We start from the raw sequence: 6,835 nt of genomic DNA, 5'->3' as shown, positions 1-6,835 counted from the left end.
CTGGCATCAGCTCCTCATTTTCCCTCCTCCCTCCCCAATGCCCCCTCCCTCATAAACCCTTGATAATTTATAAATTATTATTTTGTCATATCATACACTGTCCAACATCTCCCTTCACCCACTTTTCTGTTTCTTTCCTTCCTTTCAAAATGATTCATTAAATATTTATTTTGGCCTTGTCATTGTTCTAGACACCAGGGATACAGCAGTGAACAAATAATAATAATAATAGTTTTTATTACAGTTATATGGTAGGGGAGGATGATAGTTAATAAAGACCTAAATAATTAACAAAATTACATTTGATTTGATAAGTAAATAGATATGAAGGAAAGGAAAGCTGGATAAGGGTATCTATGTGCAGTGTGTATGTGTATGTACATACATGTGTATCTGAATATATACATGTATACACATTTATGTGTATATAGACATAGACACACACACACACACACACACACACACATATATATATATATGCATGGTCTTTTGCAGAAAAAGTGTGAGAAGGCCTCCCTTGTGAGGGTGTCCTTTAAGCACAGAGCAAATAAAGTGAGATATAAGAACTGTTCAGACAAAAGAAACATTAAGTGCAAAAGTGCTGAAGCAGAAGTGCTTGGTATGTTTGAGGACTAGCGAGACTATCAGAGTTCCAAGAGCCATGTGAGCAAGGTGAGAGCAGGAGATGAAGTCAGAAAGGCTAGCTCATACTCACCATCCGTCCTCAGGGACCAGCAAAAGGTCAAATACATTGTTGTTTGCAGTAGATTTGACTCCAATCATGGTGACCCTGCATGTGAGCAGAACTGCTCCTTTGGACTCTCAAAGTCATGTCCGTCAGAAAGCAGAAGGCCCGTCTTCCAAGGCGCCTCTGGGTGAGTTCAAATCACCAGTTGTTGAGTGCTTATCCCTCTGTGCCACTAGCAGGACTTCTTGGCTGAGGCACAAATGCACAATAAATACTTCTGGAAGAGCATCCCCAAACCTATGTTGTTTTATTAAAGAGAACACAGTAAAGAATATATTTAATTTCTCCGTTTTTTCATCAAACAGTCTAGCATGGCAAATTTGTAAGTCAATTGCCTGACAATAGTTGAGAACATCCCCATCTCTCACACAGAACACTGCCTCCTCCCAGTGCTCCCTTGCCTTGGGGACAAACCGTACTCATTGTTCTCAGGGCCCGCACCACCGTGCTCCCAGAGTCAACGCCTCATGTTCTCATGGTGCAGATAGCAGAGTGACATGGCCCAGAGCAAACAAGGACTGGTGAAGGGGGCACTTTCTAAATAGATGAGATGCCCCCAGCGTATAAAATTTTCAATTTATTATAAATCAGAAATGAAACACATTGCTACAAAATCTAACGGCCTCTTGTTGGACAAGAGTAATTTGGGTCACAATGTCACTCACTCAGGCATTTCGTGTTGCCTTAAGAGCAATTCCAGAGCTAACGTGACATTATAAGGGGCACATTGGTTTTACTCTGGTATTTTTACAAGATATTAAAAAAAATTAGCAAAGTTTTTCAGGTGAAGCAATTTTCAGACAAAGCAGTTCTTTGGGACTGTTTGTATCAAGTGGTATCAAACGGGTACTTGCCTCCAGCTGCTTTTTGGAACGTCAGCTGTGTTCCCAGCCTGCCTTCCCTCTCTTGGCATGTGTCAGCTGCCAAGAAACAGGGCTGATGCCTGGTTTTCTGATCACTTCTGCAGTTTGTGACTTCAGTTAAAAAAAAACCAAATCATTCTACTTACAACTCTAAATGTGTCAGGATTGTCAGACTATTTTTTAAAAAGCCAATCGTTGCTTTTAAAATGCTTATCAGAAGGGGAAATTTCACCTTCGGTGTCTTCTTTCCAGTTCACAAAAAATAAAAACAAAAACTTACAACTGACGTTCCAAAAAGCAGCTGGAGGCAAGTACCCGTTTGATACCACTTGATACAATGCAGTAGGCCTGCATTGCTGGTTGCAGTTAAATCAGAGAGTGCAAATCTTATAGGTCGCAACAGGACATTGCATTTAAATTACCTAACATTAAATCTCAAAAGGCATAGTGTATTAGAGCTTAAATTCTCAGCAATTGGTGTATGGAAGACTGCGATGTTTTATAGTGGGAGGCGACTCCAGTTTGAGTCTCACTATAAACTCAGCCTCCGTGAGCTCTTGTTCATGGACAATGTAAACAGCTGTGTCATCGGGGTAAGTGTGCTTGAAAGTGCCCTCTGGGGACTTGTCTGAGCCTGCCCTTCAGGAAAACTGGGCAGTGTGGTCACAAGTCAAACACCGACCAAGGTGGTCCACGTACAGAGAATCTACCCTGTAAACTTTTCTAATTTTCGCTGTGTCCACATCTCAATCATGGTCCCTTTCCTGATCCTGCTGGCCTTCTTGAATCAGGGATAAACTGTGCTGCCACCAAGCATCATTGGTGATGAATTTCTTTTATTTTCTATCTTCCATAATTAGAGCCAAGGTCATGAATCCCTTTAAGGCTATTATAGCCTTATGGTAATGGTTTCTCTCATCTGGATAATTTGTCTTTGTTCTGCATTAGACTTAATAAAAGGTCTCTATAAGATATATTTAAGTCTGGAGTCATTTTTTTCTACCTAAAAGAATAGGAACTTCAGTAGTCAGGGGGTTTGTGTGGCTAGGTCCCCTTTAGGATCCCTTGTCCCCTGATACATTGGAATTTAACCTGGGGACAGACCTGTTCTTTTTAAGATTTTCCTGTTCACAGTGGGGTTTCCTACTAACCCTGTCTCAAGAGCCCTGGTGGCAGAGTGGGCTTACACTTTGGGCTGCTAACCAAACAGGTAAAGAGTTAGAAACTACTGGTCACTCCCTGGGAGAAAGATGAGGCTTTCTACTCCCATAAAGAGTTAGTCTTGGAAACCCACAGGAGAAGGTCTACCCTGTCCTATAAGGTTGCTAGGAGTCAGAATTGACTCAATGGCAGTGAGCTCAAGTTTGAGGGCCAACTCATTTGAGAAGCTCGCTCAGTAACCTTGATCCTATTTCTTTACTTGGGTAGGTTTATGAAAAGACTCTCACAGCGGTGAAGGTCCCACTAACATTCTTTGATGATCCTGCTCCAAAGACATTCTCAGCCACCTTTCTCAAAACAAACATTAATTCAACTAAGTTGGCCCACAGTGTTTTGGTTAGCCTGGAATTGTAGGTTCCTGAGACATGGGATTTTCCACGATAAACCCCAGAAAGTTCAATGCAATGCAGACAAACTGGTTACTCTCAATTAAACCACTAGAGAGTGTGGGGTGGTTGTTGCTTAGAAGCTATGGACGTGCTTGCTTCGGCGGCACATATACTAAAATTGGAACGATACAGAGAAGATTAGCATGGCCCCTGCGCAAGGATGACACGCAAATTCGTGAAGCGTTCCATAATAAAAAATAAAAAAAAAGAAGCTATGGACATTGAGGCTTGACGGAGCTACAATGCATCTTGTTACCACACAAGGGATAAGAAGTTCTTGTATAGGAATTCAAGGTACATTCTGATAAAGGTATTATTTTTCCATTATCAGTATATCTACTAACCATTCCTCTTTAGAAAAACAGGGATAATACTTGTGTCCACTTTTCAGGTAAAAAATAACCTTTTAGAAAAATGAATACAATACCAGCAGATAGTGTTTGCTTCTACTGCACATAGAGAGGACTGCTATGAGTCAGAACCTACCCAACAGCACCTAACAGTAGTCCCAAGGAGATCCAGATTCAAGAGGCCCTAAATGTCCAACTCTTCACACACTACACCACTCCGTAATTCTTGAACCAACAAACCACCTCTCCTCCCTTTCTTCGTGGCCCGGGGTTCTGAAAGTCCTGCAACATCGCATAGATTTCACATCCGATGAAGGAAATGGTTCATGTAGCTGTAGGCAGCCGTGCAATACATTCAACCGATTCACCCCAGTTCGGCAGAACCGATATCTAATTTCCTGTTCAGTTTGGAGACCCAGTGGTTAAAATGGCCCTTTTCATCAGGGTTCTCTCTAAGGTGGGCAGCTGTCCCGCACAAAGTGTAAATGACAAATTTACATTCCTTACTCCTTTTTAATGTTCATCTGTGCATCAGCGGTGTTCTGATATCATGTTGAAATAATAAACTCCCTTTTAGCATATCATCTTTTTATACTTAAAGTGGTCATTAAGGCAGCAAGTCAGTTGTTAAATTATTTGAATGCCACCACTGGCTGTAGGTGCTGTTAAGTCCTAAATACAAAATTCAGACGTTTGTCTCGTGGATGCTCCATATCCACAATGCTTCAGAAGTTGGTGAAATCCAGTCACGTGATAGGCTACAATTCAAGTCCCAAGATCCAGAGATCAGGCAGAGGTAAATTAGGTGCAGTATCCCAAGCCAAAGCAAAGAGTCTGAAAGTCAAAACAAGGCTCCTTGCTTCTGAGCACTCTCCGTAGGAAAAGTGTCTGTATGTGGGGGTGAAGTGGGGTGGGGTGGGAGGAGAGCATAAAACATGGCTCTATGGAGGTGTGGTGTTTGTCCTCTGCAGATCAAACACCAAGGAAATAAAGGGTGGTGACTGGAGTCACATCCTCTATTAAGGTGGGTACTGAAAATATACCCCACCATAATTCTGTCTCCTCAGCACAACAGATAACTCCCTCCAAATTGGAATTACAATCACAGCTCTACACAGGCTAGGACTTGCAATACATCACACAAGGGAAAACTATGGTACGAAGGGGCCTATTAAGTAATTAACAACATCTCATATAGCCAAACTCTGCAATTTGTTAAAACAAATAAGACAGCTTTACGTGAACTGGCATGGAAAGGTCCCCAGGGCATACTGTTGTAGAACAATACAGATCACATAATCCTAATGTGGTAGTTACATAATCTGGTGTCCATTTGAGACTATTAAGAGTGAACGGGTGGAGTTTAGCCTGTCAATCAGGTCTCAGCTTGATGACCTCATTTGGAGGCGCTACAAAGATAAATAGCAGACTGGAGACCAGATACATACACTCTCCCTGACATACATTCCTGTAGACTCGCCACATGGAACTAAGTGGATGGCAGCCAGAGCCCTAGAGCTGGAGGAACCGTGTGGAGACTCACACCAGCGCTGAGATGCTTCCCCTGCCACTGGGTCCACAAGACTTTCCACCGAATGGCCTGTGATCTCCCTGCATCTGGCATCATTGCATGTGCTGCGTGAATCAGAAGAGAAATGTATAGATTGGCATTGAACATATGGGCTAATATTGGACTTATGGACTTGATCTGGACTGGGCTGGGATGTTTTCCTAATCTACAATTATTCTTTGATATAAAGTTCTCTATTACACATATATGAGTGACTCTGGATTTGTTTCTCTAGTCAACCCAGACTGACACACCTAAAAAGCAAATAAACCAATCACACACAGAGAAATCGATCACAAAGATGCGTTTCTATTGGGATTGGAGGAAAGCTCCTTAACACAATATGCAGGTGCCACGTCTTGTTGAACATGAAAAGGACGTAAAGCACTTAAACTGATGAAGACAACAGTACGAATTACACATCAGCATGAAAATAAAAATACTCACAATTGGACCAAAAAACAGCATTATGAGAAACAGGAAAGATTAACGTTGTTAAGGACTTCATTTTACTTGAATCCATAATCAACAGCCTTGGAAGCAGCAGTCAAGAAAGCAAATGACATATTGTATTGGGCAATTCTGCTGCACATAATTTCTTTAAAGTGTTAAAAAAAACAAAACAAAGTTATCCCTTTGAGAACTAAGGTGTGTTTGCTACAAGCCATGGTATTTTCAGTCACGTTATACACACGCAAAAGCTGAATAATGAATAAGGAAGAGTGAAGGATTGATGCACTTGAATTACAATGTTGAAGAATACTGCATGTACCATAGATCGCCATAAGCATGAACAAATCTGGTGGGAGTAGAGCAGAATGCTCCTTAGAAGCAAGGATGGTGAGACATACATGTCAGATGGAGCCAATCCCTGGTGGAGGACATTATGCTTGCTAAAGCAGAGTCAGCAAAAAAGAAGACTCAAAAGCAATCGATTAATAATGGGCTCAAACAGCGAAGATTGTGTAGATGGCATATAACCTGGCAGTGTTTGGGGAAGTATTTGATAGCAGTGAGTTTGGTTTTGGTTTATACTGGGTGGATTATTTAAAGCATATGAATGCACAGATAAGATCTGAAAAGATATTGTTGTTGTTGTTGTTGTTGTTGTTGTTGTTGTTGTTGTTGACGATGGATGTCTTAAGTTAGTTCCCACTCACAGGGACCCGGTATGATAGAACAAAACACTGCATTGTCCTGCATCATCCTAACAATTGTTCTTATGTTTGAGCCCATTGTTGTAGCCACTGGGCCAACTCACCTTGTTGAGGGCTTTCCTCTTTGACCTTTTCCAGGGACTGATCTCTCCTGCCATGCCCAAAGTCTGCAAGGTGAAGTTTTACCAACCTTGCCTCTAAGGAGCATTCTGGCTGAACTTCACAACAGATCTGTCTGTTCTTTAGCAGTCCGTGGGACTCTCACTATTCTCCCCCAGCACGACAATTCAAATGCATCAATTCTCCCTAGGTCTTCTTCACTCAATGCTTCACATGCAGATGAGACAACTAAAAATCCCTAGGGTTTACCTCTAGACAGTGAAGCTGCTTGGGAATGGGATGAAGAGAAGACTTGCTTCTTGTGGCAATATTATGTGCTTTCTAAAAGTTTTACAGAGTTGTCATTAATGTATCATTAATATTTTTTAAATTAAGTACTAAAATAGGTGTAGGAAAGAACTCTACTCAAAAATTGTT

The 6,835-nt window shown here is 41.5% G+C and overlaps 1 long non-coding RNA gene and 1 other non-coding gene across 3 annotated transcripts in view; one reads left to right on the top strand and one right to left on the bottom strand.

Annotated features, from left to right (window-relative positions):
• Positions 1–488: 488 nt before the first annotated feature.
• LOC123521505 overlaps positions 489–6,835 on the bottom strand; it is a 16,494-nt gene continuing 10,147 nt past the window's right edge. For both annotated transcript variants that reach the window (XR_006679933.1, XR_006679932.1), the window contains exon 3: positions 489–985. This is a non-coding gene — a long non-coding RNA (uncharacterized LOC123521505). The remainder of the gene's footprint in view (positions 986–6,835) is intronic.
• LOC115869165 lies at positions 3,310–3,416 on the top strand. Its single transcript, XR_004046029.1, has one exon. It is a non-coding gene; the product is annotated as a U6 spliceosomal RNA (small nuclear RNA).

This window comes from Echinops telfairi, unplaced genomic scaffold (assembly GCF_000313985.2).
Source record: "Echinops telfairi isolate 266 unplaced genomic scaffold, ASM31398v2 ScPeMD7_22;HRSCAF=79, whole genome shotgun sequence".
NCBI lineage: Eukaryota > Metazoa > Chordata > Mammalia > Afrosoricida > Tenrecidae > Echinops > Echinops telfairi.
Note: the sequence above shows the minus strand (reverse complement) of the source record. Positions and strands in the feature narration are given on the sequence as shown.